The sequence below is a fragment of the Phyllostomus hastatus genome, unplaced genomic scaffold (assembly GCF_019186645.2).
Source record: "Phyllostomus hastatus isolate PE091 unplaced genomic scaffold, TTU_PhHast_1.1 phas_contig_86, whole genome shotgun sequence".
NCBI lineage: Eukaryota > Metazoa > Chordata > Mammalia > Chiroptera > Phyllostomidae > Phyllostomus > Phyllostomus hastatus.
Genome location: NW_025333977.1, coordinates 11185717 through 11200212, shown reverse-complemented (window position 1 = coordinate 11200212; position 14496 = coordinate 11185717). Strand labels below are relative to the sequence as shown.

Sequence of the window (14496 nt, the reverse complement as noted above, 5' to 3'; positions counted from 1 at the left end):
GTCTTCCCACTTCTCAAGGCACAGTGAGTGGGTCCTGTAACTCAAGCCACACCTTGTTAAATTTCGGGTCATCTCTGCTCCCTCTACAACATTCAGCCTGGTTTCTTGCTTTTTGGAAATTATATTTGCCGATACATCCTATGATCCTACACCATGAAGATTAATTTGCCTTAAATGGTCTGAAAGAACACTTTTTTAAAATTGTCAAATTGTAAAATGTCATTTACTTTGGAAAAATCAAGCCCCCTAAGTACACACTTAGTTTAAATATGTAAGTCAGTGACACAATAACCAACATGCACTTTTTAAAATGCAGTTTTTCCTTTTATTATGTTTGTGTGGAAAAACCTAACCATTTGTTGTCCAGTTAATTACTAAACCAGATTTAGTTAACTAGTAAACTAAACAGGTGTTAGTAATGGAGAGTACATGCCCCATTAGGATTTCAAGTAGTAAGAAATAGTAAGGAAACAGAAGAATTTTCCTTGTGGTGTAAATGCCTGCCTGTTATCCATCGGTACCCCACCACTCCCCTCCCCCAGCTTCCAAAGCTTTGGGATTTACACCCTGCCTTATCAGTTTCTTTCTTTATTTTGTCTCTGTAATGCAGCTTGCTCATTCATCCAAAATTGTGTTCAGTGTCTGGAGAAATGATTGCTGTATTAGATGACTGGTCTGCAATTATGAAGATATGCTTTTCTTTTAATTATACTACAGGATCCTGCAGGAATTTTTAATGGTAGTATGGGAAGGGGAATCAAGTACATTTTATAATGGAAAGATGTCATTTCAGAATTTCAATTTTACTTCCTAGCTGAAGCAAGGACTTCAGTTACAGGTCTGTCCCGCCCAGCAGGCTCTGACCATCCGGAAAGCTGCAGATCCCGGCTCTGTGGGAGGTCTTTCTGGAGAGGAGCCTCACGGAGCTCAGCTGTGAAGCACTTAGGAAGAAGGAAAAGGGGCTCTGTCCTCCTCTGACACTGTCATTTTCTCTGAAATACTTCATTCCCAGCCCTCCAAACCCCCAGGAGAAAGAAAGAATGAAACAAGTTGGGGGAAAATGGAAGGTGGGAAAATTTCACTTGAGCGTATTTGCTGCCTTTTAAAAAGTATTCATTCTATGCTGAGAACGGAAAATGTCTTGAGAAACGTAACTGGGATATAAGGAAACCTTAGTTGAGCTGAAGAACTTAAACCTGGGCAGGCACAACACTGCCCCTTTATCTTTGTGGGACATTTGCAGGATGAATTACTTTTGCCAAAGTAAGGAACCTAGAGGTTAGAATTGACACCTCGTCCAAACTCATTCCTATAATCTTGACAAAAAGTTAACCTGTATTGTCTCCGTATGTGTAAGGTGAAAAAGTGCATTTGCTTGTAATATTTAAAATTTCCATATAAAAGGAGAAACAATTATGTAGGCTTGCTATGGAAAAAATATGAATAGCACATTTAAAAATGGATCATGGAAAAATGTTGTTGTCTATTGGTAAGAGATTTAACCTTAAATGTTTTATCTTCCATAGGTCAAATACATTTCAGTGTGTAGAGGTTGTTAGTATTTTAAAGCTTTCAATAGGTTGCCAAGACAAATAATTGACATTTTTGAGAGCTCAGTTTGTACTAGGAGCTTCACATATGTTGGTCATAGTTTAGTTAACTCTGGAGGTTGCATTTATTCCATTAACCGAGATTAGAGCCCTGCAACAATGTGTTAATTTAAAAATAAATTGAAGTATTTCAGTGAGTTCACCACATTTCTGAATATATAAAAGAGTGCCAAACTATTAATAATTTTTGGAACTGGTGACTAATACATAGTGCTTCATTATGATTCATCTTTTGTGTACATATGAAAATTTTCATGAAGAACACAAAACATAAAACAAAGGAACTCTCCAGCTTGGGAGGGAAAGATTGGTGGCATTTACAAGGGTCCACCCCCTACTCCCCCACCCCCCAGCCTTTGCTGATGAACTCAGGAAGTTTCTTTTCTCGTTGAAAAAAAAATCTGTTATATACATATGAATCCGTACAAAGGTCCTTATGTCTTTTTCAGGTGGCTGATTCAGGAGGGCCTACTGTAGGGAACACCTGCTCTTTTTATCTGCCAGAATCTCCTCCTCACCTCCCGGGAGGAACAAATCCTCCCGATGTTATCTCCTCGGAGTTCTGGTGGGGCTGCTCCTCTGCTGTCTCACCTCCCTGCCTATATATAGGGGTGGCTGTGTAAGCAGGGACTGGCCACACATATACTGTACTTGTTGCTGCCCACATTAATAGATCTACAGATGGACACATGGCCTGAACCAGGTCAGTTAGAATGCTTTCCTACAACCTTATTTGCACATGATAAAAGCAAGGAAGGCCTCTCTTTCCCCTGGGATCACTAGCCGAGATGATCGAAGACTAGCCCTGTCCCTGGTAATGCTTTCCCCACCCCCACCAGCCTACAGAGGATGCACATGTGTAATAGGAGAGATAAGATTAAAACATGGAGAAAAGCAGGGAGAGAAAATAGAAGCAAAAAATGAGAATGAGTGTGAGAGAGAAATGATGATGCTGAACTCCTGGATCCCGTCATTCCTGAATCACCTCTGTTAAGGTGAGTTAGTACATTGGGTTTTCCTCCAGAAGCTAGTTTGATTTGGGTCTTGTTTTCTTATTTGCACCCAAAAGTCTTGACTGATATGGGGAGTAAGGCCTGAAGGACAGCGACTGCTGTGTACTTCAGTACTATCTATAGTCCAGCTAAGACGTCATCTAGAGCAGTGCCTGGTACATGGCTAGTACTCAACAAATGTGTGTTGAAAAGGGGGTAACTCCTTCTGGATAAGAATTAAACTCTGATAGTCCTCTTGACGTCTTTATGTATTTATTGAAGTAGGGATAATATTCATCTTCTTCACTCGCTGCATGGTTAAATTTGACTCTCTTAAATATAGCTATTTTTGCAATTGAAAGCACCATTTTTCTACAGCTAGAAAAACCTACTTCTGACACAGATTCCCAGGACAGTTTGCTAAGAAGCCCCTTACGATATGCAGCACAGCGGGCCCAACCACAGGGTACATCAATCACCTTACTGCGTCTCAGGCAGCTTTTACAGGATTTTCTGTGATCCTGGTGTCAGTGCGCCTTCTGTATCAAGGCAGAGGTGATATGTAGAAATCCGGCAGCTTTTTAGAAGGGAGGCCAGGCAGTGCTGTGCCAGTATAATTAATGAGAGTCATCGCTCTGGAAGCAAGAGGGGAGTGGGGGGTTGGGAAGGATGTCTTTCACCAGTCAATGGCATGTAAGAAAAATCGGTGCTTTCACAGCCCTCTTTACTGCTGGGAGGAGGTTAAGTCAAAGGACCCCTGTAAAGGGCTCTCTGCGACTCACCGTGCGGGTGGAGGTCCTCCTGTGTGGGGAAGCTGGATTCAGCCCCAGACTTTTCACCGGGGCTGGTTTCAATCTTGAATTGAAGTACTAGCAGGAACCCCCTTACATTTGAATATCCTTATTAAAAGGTTATGGCTTACCTGATCATTCAAAAAAAAAAAAAGAAAGAAAGAAAGAAAGGTTCTTTAATACCATATAGGACATACAGCTCAAAGAAGTGTTAACCAAGATCCCATTTCTTCCAATCCCCTGTAACCAGTGGAGTAAGAGGGTGTTATTTGTTTTGGTTTTCTATTGACTTTTCGGTAACCATGGAGGGGCTTGTGTGACTTAGGCTGTTTGCTACCCACTGTCTAATCCCTTTGTTATTATTTCCCCTGATTGTCATGGCAGGGAAAACTTATTTTCTCCTGCTTCCAAAAAGTTGGCAATGTAACATCATTTTCTTAGTTGTAGTTGTTTTTTTCCCCCAGATTAATGGTATAAAAAGAAGACTCAGGGGGAAAAGTTACATTAAAAGATTTATGGGCTTATTCCTATGTCCTAAACACTGAAGACCAAGCTTTAAGTATGATTCACAATATCTGTTTAATTTCTGATAAATTGAGGATTTGTGTGGGTACATTAAAAAAAAAGTAAATTTAGGGCGGTTTCTTTCTATGGAACCCAAAGACCTTCTATGTCTTTTTCCAAACTGATTTCTCCTTGGTACCCTGGCAGGAAGAAATTCAAGTGACTGTTCTGGTGGCTTTTCCTTTTCTTCTGAGAGTCCAGAACTGCTTTCAGGATAAAGTTTCTTCTTGCCCATGGTGCTTTGCTCTGACATTGTAATTGCCTCCGTTGAATTGAATAATACAAATGGGTTGTTTCTATGGTATCGGCTAAGTGGGATGAAAAGGTGAAACCCTAGATCTAGCGCTGAGAAGTCACGGTGCTATCCCCCACCCCCAAGTGTCCGTCAAAGTGGACGGGCAGCCATGCCCGGCTCTGCATGCTCTGGCACTCATTTGTAGCTTCCTGAGCAAATTCACGCATGAAAAAGAAAATGACTTTAGTTTATGTTGTCACTAAGCCCAGAAAATCCCTGCCAACCCCATGCTGTCGGCTTTTCTAGAGCCTTCTTATTGGTGGAGAATTTTAAACTGAAGGTGAGGAGCTGAGTCTCGCAGACCCTCCCAGGCAGGCTTTGAACTAACAATAGGGCAGGTTGAATGAATGCTGATAAATGCAAATCCTGGAATGCCGACGCCGGATCTCCTCGCGGCTGCGGAGGCCAGCTGGTTGCCGGCGTTCCAGCAGCCGCACCAACCTGCTCGCTCACCACCGTAGTGCGCTCAGTAGACTTCAACGTTTCATCACCCTCTGAGTGCCTACTGTATACGAGCTTTCCTCTGCCATGGCCAGGCTCTAACTGCCCGCAGGTTGGCTGTTTGAGTCCGCCAGCCACTAAATTGATTTGATTGAATAATTGGCCCGATAACACTTAAGAGAAGCATCTGGAAGAAGAGACAGCGGAGGCAAATAGAAAGTGTTACCTATACTCCCTCTTCTTCAGTCTTAGCTGCACTTTACTCAAAGTAGATCTTAGTTGCAACGGCAGAATTGATGCTGTATTTTCTTAAAATGGTAACAAAACAAAACAAACAAAAAACTGCGAGGGGCGATAAGATGGACAGTCTGGGATTTTCTTTAAGATGTAGTCCTGACACTTTTTACTTCGGTGCAAACTGCACACAGTCCCCAGTCCCTGTATCCTCACCTGCAACTTCGTTTAGCCGAACTCCTGTGCTCTGCCACTACTGAGGCTCTCCGGGACACATCCCCCAACTGAGCACCAATGGGGTGTCCCTGGGTTGGGGAATCATTGAAACTTGAGGGGGGATATAAATAGACTATTTCCAGTGCTTCTGACCCTTGCCTGCTGCGGATCCCCGCAAAGGGGTGTAGGCCTAGGGGTCAAGGTCCAACCCTCGGCTCCCTGCACCCAGACGGAAGGCTGGAGCCCGTGGTGCCGGCGGGAGCTCCAGTCCACTCTCGCCAGCTCCAGTTCCTGATTTCCGCGGGAGCTACGGGGCTAGGAGGGAGGGGGCTGCAGGGCGAGCTGGAGGATTTGAATGAGAAAGCAGGTTGTGCAGCGTCGGCGCCCCGCTCTTCCCTGCGCGTCTTGGGAGAGGGGGCGGTCCTGCCGGCTGGTGGGGAGAAGTGTCCTTCTAGGAGTCTTTCTGACCCTTGACAAGGTTTTGGAGTTGGAGTCACAGGAGCCAATAACTCGTCACTCGCGCACTTTGGAGGTCGCTCCTGCGCCGAGGACTCCGAAGAATCCTTCCTCTGCCGAACACTCAAAGTTGAGCAGGTCAGTGCTTTTGGGGGAACGAGGGGGCACGAGAAAGAAAAGGGAGATTGGTTCGGCAGTCCAGGTGTGCAAGTGAGCAGGTGGCCCGCGTTCCTCTCTCTGCTGTCCGGGCCGGGAAACGCTCTTTAGGGCTGTGTGAGTGCTGTGCGTGGGGTCCCGCGAGCCCCTGTGTGCAGCCCTGGGCACGGCTGGGCGTGGGGTCCCGTAATTCAGAGGGATGGAGAGTGTGAGCCGCCCCAGAACTTAATTCTTGGGCCTCTTGTGGTGGTGGGTGGGTTTTGCCGGGTGGAAGGTCAAGCATTCGTGCTGGGTGCATCGCCCCTCCGCCCCCGCGCGGGTCCGGGGGACCCGTTTCTGACCCCCGGACGCCGCGGAGAGAGCAGGTTCGTGCTTCCCGGAGAAGGAAGGCTGCGCGGTGTCCATTACACTCGGGGAGTCGCACGGTTCTTCCTGCGCTGGGCGACCTCTCGCAGGACCCTGTCGGAGGAGACCGGCTGCTCTCGGCGCGAGAAGGATTTACTCCATTGCCTTTTCCCGGAATAAACTAGGGGCACCCGAGCGGCGCGGGACCGCGGGGGAAGGTCGGGGCCCCGCGGCGGCGGCCGCGCTCTGCGCCTGCGCGGCGTTCCCATGGCTACGGGGCCGCCAGTCCCGGACGCCACCCCGCGCGCCCCGAAGTCCTGCTCCGCGCAGATCTGCCCTGCCGCCCTCGCCGCTCCTCCCCGGGCTGCTCTTTGTTGTTTGTAACGTGGAATCGGTGTATGGTCTCCTTTTGACCTTAGGAATTCAGCATTAAAACAATAACCAACTAAATTGAAAAATAAGACCGGCCCCCTCCCACATGCAGACATTTATCGCTTTGATCTTAGGCGGAAGAAAATGATGAGAAATTGCTAATTGGGGCAGTCACTGAAATTTTTTTCCTCCTCCCTCTTCTAGCCCATGAAAGTGAAGGCGAATAAAATATGTTTACTTCCTGGTTAGGTAGTTTAAAAAAAATCGCTCAGGTGCTTGCTCTTGAGAATTACGGGGACGATCTGTTCCTCCTTTCCTCCGGGTGGAGGGCGGGGCGCGTGCAAACCCACAGCACCTGTGTCCCCTGGTACGTTTCTGAGAACGAGATTCGCTCCAAAATGAACCAAAGTAAAATGCCACTGAAAAGAAACAAAGGCTGTCTCAGGGGAGGTGATTGTTTTTCCAGTTGCTCTGGCTTTTTGGTCATTTCTGGGTTTAATATTATACATTTTCTGCGGGGAATGTTTCAGGAGGCCTTGAGCAAGCCAGTTAGATTTCTCAAGATTTCTGTTAAGAGAGTCATTTTCGTTTTCTTAAAAATGTGTTTTGCCAGCTCCATCCCCTTTTTAAAATCTCATTTGTTTACAAGTAGGTTAGCATTCGGCAAGGGGTAGATAGAAGGAGCTGTAGTTTCTCGTTGCTCATTTTTCTTAGGTTGCATCAATATTTGGCAGCATAATTCACATACCTCGTTGCTTATATTAAATAAACATTGGTTAGAAGTAATGTAAAATGGAGTTACTCTTCCTAGGACAGAGTACATAAAAATACCTTAGGTGAAGTAATATATGAGCACTGTCTTGCTGTTTCCTATTTTTCACTAGTTTGCTTTCAAATTTATTAGTGATAGAAATGACCAGACAATATCCTTCCACCATCAGCAAATGAAGTCAGCATAATGTTAATTTCAGATGATTAGCAAATAATATGTTAGTTATTTCTCTCATCTCCCTCATCATAAATGCCTATACATTCTGCAATCTATTTAGATGAAATGCTAAAAAATGCTTTATTAAGTTTTTCCCCTTTTCTCATAATTAAAAAAATAGAAAAACTCCTAATTTTCAGGTTCACATACTCTGTGACCCTCTTTGGTGTCTTGTAACTAGCTCCAATTTCCTAGTTCTCAGTGACATGTGTTTCTGCTGGTTCTGGGAGGTAAACTGCAGTTTAGTGGATCCTGGGATAATGATCCTGGGAGTGTGGGAGCGGGGTGGGGAGAGCCGTGGGGATGGAGACAAAGGGAGTGAGGGTTGATGGGCAGAGAAAGCCAGGATTTATAGCTGCACCAGATTCTTCATAAAAGCTGTTGAAGTCATTGCTTCTGTTTGTTACATTTTCCCACATTATCAACAGCAGTTACATTTCTTTTTAATATCTGTCTTCTAAATAATTATAAGGATGAAATTATAAAAGTAGAATATTATAAAGGTGTTTCATGTTAAGGTGCCATGCTATAGTGGGAAAACTCTTAATTAAGTGTTTTCTACTTAATTTATTCATTTAGTCAAATATTTATTGAAAACTAATTACATGGAAGGCAAGATAAATAAATCCAGCTTCCCACTCTTAGTGAACTAAGAGCTGTGAATTCTGAAAGAATTCTAACACTTTTCTGGTTTTCTGGGTAAAGATAACTACCCATGGTCATCTTAAGAATAGTTTATTTAGTGCTAAGTGATCAGACTTCTTGATTCAGAAACAAATGCTTAAACTTCGATTAGAAAAAAATCCTAAACATTGATTTTGAGCATTTCAGATAAGAATCTGTATATATGGTAAAAAGCATCATGTGCACCAATCTTACATTTTTGTAGTACAGACTGAGCCCTAAAACCTAGAGTCTGGGCAGGTACTGCTCCTGAGTTTGGGAGGAACAGAGAAACCCTGTAATTCTTGGATTTCTTAGATGAAGATAAGGTGAGTGATTCAGTAGTCCTTTGTTCTGACTCCCTGTTTCACGATACAATAAACCTCCTGCAGCTCACTCCTAAGAATAGGGTTGGCCTGCATGCCTGAAGGATCATGACTATTTCTCTGGAAAAAAAAATGGGAGGGGGCTATAAAATTATGATAGAAAAAGTACAATAGGGCACTTAAACCTTTTAATTTAGAGCTGGAAAAATTTCTAGGCATTTTCAGTAAGTTTCGACTTGATAGAAATCCATTATAGCCATGCCAAACCTGGCCTAACAGTGACCAAGGTTGACAGACATTTCCACTTGTCATTCATAGGACATAGACGGTTAGGAAGACTGTCATCGTCCCTCCTCTGCCGCCTCATGAGTCAACAGTAATCTGCTCAGAGAAGCTTGCTGAAGAGCATCCCCATTCGGTTATTGCTCTTTGTCTAGGAAAATCAGACTCAGCGGTGAATTGTGGACCAAGTGGTGCAGAACTCATTACTTTGAACAATGCCTCCACTGCCTGGGAAGCAGGTTCTCTCTCCTCACTCTCAGGGGCTCATTCAAGGCTGGCTTTCCTCACAAGGAAAATCATTTAGACACAGTTCAGTGGACACTCACTCACATCTCTTTGACACCCGTGACCATTTTTGTTTAAGGAGAAATCCAGTACCGCTGTGGCAGGGTGTGCCAAATTAGAAGTGCATTTTAAGAACCCTGTGAAGAAGTTTACACAGCTTTACATTGTTATCATCACGGTCTCTGTCTTCTGCGCTTCAAAGCAAGAGGGCAGGATGGATGCAGAAGGGACAACTAAGAAAACTTTTATGGCAAAGTTAAAAACATTCCCACCCACGCTGCATTTTGGATGTACTCAACTACATGCCTGTGCGTCTTTATTGTCGTAAAATCACAGAACAGAAAAAGATAGGAAGGTAGATGTTATGTTTGTTATATAAATCAGGAAGCCAGGGCCCAAGGCTGCTACATGATTTTCAAAGTCATACAGCTGATAAATGGCAGAACTGGGAGGAAAATACTGAGTTTTCAATTTCTAATGATCCTTGGAAGTCTGGGGTGAGCAAATATGAAACCCTTGCTCCAGAGTGGCATTTGCAACTGTATGAAATTGCTGTAGTTGTCAATGTAAAATGGTCAAACATCAGCAATATTACATAATTCAATCTAGTCATTGAGTGGGATTGGCAGTGGACACCTTCTGATTATGTATTTGCAATAAGTGTGTATCAATCATGAGAATGTATATGGAGCACTTGCATACATGCAGAAAGTCTTATAGTATCTATTTTAGCTTGAGGGATTCTGGCATGCTTAGGATTTAATACAAGGGGGAAATGTTTTTCTGGTTATTTATTGTCCAGGAAATATCTTAGACAAGGGGTTCTGGAGGGAAAGGAGGAAACGAACATTAATATATTCCAATCATTACTTTGTCACTTTAAAACTCATAATAATCAAGAGAGGCAGAAACTATTATCCCATGTCACTGAAGAGGCTCAGTGAAGTTAGTTTCTTGCTATAATGGAAGAGACTAGGAATTTGAACCCAGGTCTGTCTGCCTTTATGCTCCATTGTATCATGTTGCCACTTAGGAAAGCAAGACTAAATTTATAAAAAATATTGTCTTTTTTTTTTTTTTCAAATTCACCATTCAATCCAAAGTACAGACAGAAGTGTTTCTGACCAGCTTTTTGGTGAGTGGAGAAGCTGCATTTCCTATTTGGAGGTTGGGAGGTTATAAATTCAGGCTTGGTTCCAGAAAAGCATTCAAGACTTTGTTTATAAACTCTGTTGGCTATTTGTTTAGAAGTGAGTGGTGTTTAGGTTCTCCTCTGCAAATGATTTTCCACATCAAAGTAGCCCACGCTTCACTAATAAATTGTCAAAATGCGGTGGGTCTAGGAGAATACCCCTCATGATTTTAATGTGTTTTCTGGCATCCCAAGACTAGGTATTGGTTTAACCTTATATAAACTTTGCTCACTTACTTTTCTTAAAATAGTATTGAGAGACTTGGTGCTGGATAGAACCAGATGGTGTCTTCCTGTAATGTTTTTCAAATTTGAGAGCAGAATCAACTTGGACCGTTGCTGAATGAAAATTTCTAAACTTATTCCAGAAGCTGGAGGTGTGGAGCTCTTAAAACTGCTCTGCTATGGTGTTGGGAAGCTGAAGTTCGATGGTGCTGAACTGGTTTCAGATCTGCAGTATTTTTGAGCTAGGTTGCCCAGGAAGAAACTGAGGCTCTGGAATGTGCACATTCACACAGCCGAGGTGGGACTTGAACCTTGACGTGGCCAGGCTGCTGGCCTAGGGCTCTTAGTAGCTCGCCCCAGTGTAAAAGCATGCTGGACTCCAGCCGGAGTTTCAAATACTGCACAGGATCCTGGAAGGCTCTCTGGGTTTCCCTCTTCGTGAGTTTGTTTTCTGTGGTTTGCTCTTCTGAATTATAGCAAGGGACTTAGGAAGCTGTCCAGCCACTCAGGTGCCCATGAATTACCTCTTAAATTGCCATTGGAAGGCAGAAGAATCTAGTTTAATGTTAGCATATTTGAGTTACTGATTAACTGAACTAAGGTAACATGGTTTCTCTTTTATCTGCCTTCACTTCCTTGTTGCTAGTCCACAAGAACCAAACATTTGAATTCCGTCTCCCACTTGCCTCTTCTCCTGCTCTTCAATTGAATTGAAGAGGTCTCTGAACTTCAGAATAGGTCTCTGTGGAGTGCTAATGGAACCACTGCAAAACTGCCCCTGGCGGGAACTTTGAAGGTAGATGTGGTTTTTTCAGGGGTTGGAATTCTGGACCAGAAGTGCAGTGAGTTGATTTGCTGTGTGATGATATGGAATTTAGTTCTCTAGACCTCCTACTGCTTTTTGCCAAACAAGTCTTTCTTAACTTTAAATGATGTGGGAGCTATTGAAAATAATTTTTTTTTAAAAACAAATTTCTTTATTGAAGAGAGTAAGGTGCTCATATAAGAAGTTAGGATTATGTAAATTGATTTTCATTTCAATTTAAAGGCTATTGATTCTATACAACCATTTGTATAAAAGAGAAAAGGGGAGGTTTCTTTATACATATATAGTACACAAGACACTAATAATGTTGGTTGAGGGGAGACAGATGCTTGAGGTAAACTATTGTGTATACTTTTGTGCCTTTTCAGTTTCAAAGCTCCAACTTAATAAATAAAATTAAAATAAAAAAGAATACTTGGGTTTCAATAATAAATAAATAACCATTTCTTGGCTCCTAAGTGGTAGAAATAGAATACTGGGGAGGAATTTTACATAAAAGAAAAGCTATTCTCATTATCTTTTTAAGTCTCACCAAAAAGATCACATTTAGTGATTTTTTTCACATTTAGTAATTTTTAAAAGTAGTGCTCTTTAAGCTATTCTGGATTTTGATACTAGGGCTGTGAAAACTTTTTTTTCCATAGTTTTTTTTTCCTTCTCATAAAGCATCAGTTATTGGCTGCAGCCAGACTCAGTGGGCCAATAGGAATCAGGTCCTCTCCTGAGTTACTAAACCTATGTGATGGGTTTGTTTATAAAAGTGAGGCTAGAAAGTACCCCACCCCCACCCTCCATACTCTCCTTCCCCCCTTGGAGAGAAATCCCTGTAATGGGGTTATGCTTTTATTTTCCTGGGCAGTGTCTAAATGGGAATGTCAGAGGAATTTTTTCTCCTCAAATTGAAAAAAAAAAAAAAGAAAACTCAAAACTTCTACACAAATGTTTTTATTCTTAAACACAGCTTTTCTTGTTTTAAATAGGTTTTGAATTGAAAGTCTTTTTCTGTTTACTGGGTAAGTCATTAAAATACAGTCTCAGAAGAGAGTAAATACAAATTGTGTACCAATTTCTTTTTCACTTGTCAAAAGAGAAGAGTGAAATCCATTATTTAATGTCCAAGTTTCAGTCAAAAGCAAAAACTCAAGGCGGGAACAGCTCTCAGTACATCCTTGAAAATTTCTCATCTCAAATTAGGTGCAGTACATAGAAAAACATCTATTTTCCTCCCAGAATTGTCCTTATTGCTGTTATTTTTTTGTTAGAAAAAACAGCTGAATAGATCATATAGTCTCATGCTCAAAAGGGCATTAATGGGTATTCTCACTTACACCTCTGTCCTCAGCCATCCAGTTCTTTCTCTAGAGCCCAGCAGTGGCATTCACTCCTTATGTATTTTTTGAAAAGTTACTGTATATCAGGAAGTACGTATAGATGGTTTTTTCCTCCTTCTAAAAAACAAATGCTAGCACATCATTCACATGATTCTGTATTTTTTCTTGTAACAATTTATCTTGCATATGATTTCATATCAGCATATAGAACTTATTAATTAAAAAAAACTTTTTAAAGAAAGCAGTTTTAGGTTCACAGCAAAATTGAGGGGAGAGCACAGAGATACAGAGATGTCACGTCTATTCCCTGCCCCCACACACGCATTGCCTCCGGGTTATCTATATCCCCCACCAGAGTTACGATTTGTTACAAATGGTTAGATAGTTACCATTTGTTACAATTGATGGGCCTATACTGACACCTAATCACCCAAAATCCATAGTTTCTAGTAGGTTTCAGTTTGGTTTTGTACATCTAATGGGATTGGACAAACATATAATGAAGTGTACCCATCATTATGTACCCTGTACAATACAGGGTACTTTTCACTGCCCTAAAAGTCCTGTGCTCCGCCCATTCACCCCTCCCCACCCTTTAACTCCTGGCAACTACTGATCTCTTCTGTGTCTCCATAGTTTTGCCTTTTCCAGAATGTCATATGGTTGGGATCACATAGTATGTAGCTTTTTCACATTGACTTTTTCATTTAGTAATATGCATTTAAGACTCCGCTATGTCTTTTCACGGCTTGATAGCTCATTTCTTTTTTAACATTTAATGATATTTTAATGTAGGGACAGACCACAGTTCATTTATCCATTCACCTACTGCAGGACATCGTGTTTACTTCCAGGTTTTGACGATTATGAATACAGCTGCTGTACACATTCATGTGAGGGTTTCTGGGTGAACTTGAGTTTTCAACTCATGTGGTAAATATTAAGTAGCACAATAGCTGGGCTGTATGGTAAGAGTATGTTTAGTTTTGAAAGAAACTGCCAAGTTGTCTTCCGAAGCGTTTGCCATTTTACATTCCCACCAGGACTGGATGAGAGTTCCTGTTTCTTCCCATCTCGTGTTGTCAGTGTTCTGAATTTCGGCCATTCCAATAGGTGTGTAGTGGTATCTCATTTTATTTCCATTTCCTGATGACATGTGATGTGAAACATCTTAGTTCTGTGTATATTTTTGAGCAGCAGTCCTTTATCATATATGTTTAAAAAATATTTATTTATTTTTAGCCCTGGCTGGTGTGGCCCAGTGGATTGAGCACTGGCCTGTGAACCAAAAGGTTGCTGATCAGTTCCCAGTCAGGGCACATGCCTGGGTTGTGGGCCAGGTCCCCCGCTGGGGGTGTGCAGGAGGCAACAAAGTGATGTTCCTCTCCCTCTCTTTCTCTCCCCCTCCCCCAGCTCTAAAAGTAATTCAATAAAATATTGAAAAATAATGAAAAACACACACAATGCACATACTTGCAAAATACCCAAACACCAATAATTAGAGGGAAGAAAACAAGGGGCTTACAGGCTTGAAAGAATATCCTAGGCTTCGGAACAAAACAAATGCAACCAAATATTGAAAATTTCTTCGTTCAAAACACAAAGATATTTTGTTTTTAATAGAATTTAAGTTTTGTTTTTTTAAGGAACATTTTACAGACAAAAACAAGCTTCTTCTGTTGCCTGAGACAGGCCTGGCTTCTGTTTCTTGAAGGCCTTTTGTAAAAATACAGATGGCAGCGTTCACCACCCTTGATGTTCACTCCCCCCAGCCCCTCGGCCCCTGACCCCTCCATTCTGCCTTCTGGAAATACACCACTGTGGGGCCATCCTGAGGACAACTGGCAGGGACTACAGAGCACCTAGGATGTGCTCAGTCTTCGTGACCGGCTCCGTCACTTTCCTA

At 42.3% G+C, this 14496-nt stretch overlaps 1 protein-coding gene across 4 annotated transcripts in view; it reads left to right on the top strand.

Annotated features, from left to right (window-relative positions):
* The first annotated feature begins 4997 nt into the window (after positions 1-4997).
* PLCH1 (phospholipase C eta 1) overlaps positions 4998-14496 on the top strand; it is a 180830-nt gene continuing 171331 nt past the window's right edge. For 3 of the 4 annotated variants that reach the window (XM_045851645.1, XM_045851642.1, XM_045851643.1), the window contains exon 1: positions 4998-5737. The gene's annotated coding sequence lies outside the window, so the exon portion shown is untranslated. The remainder of the gene's footprint in view (positions 5738-14496) is intronic. The other variant, XM_045851644.1, reaches the window with a different exon arrangement.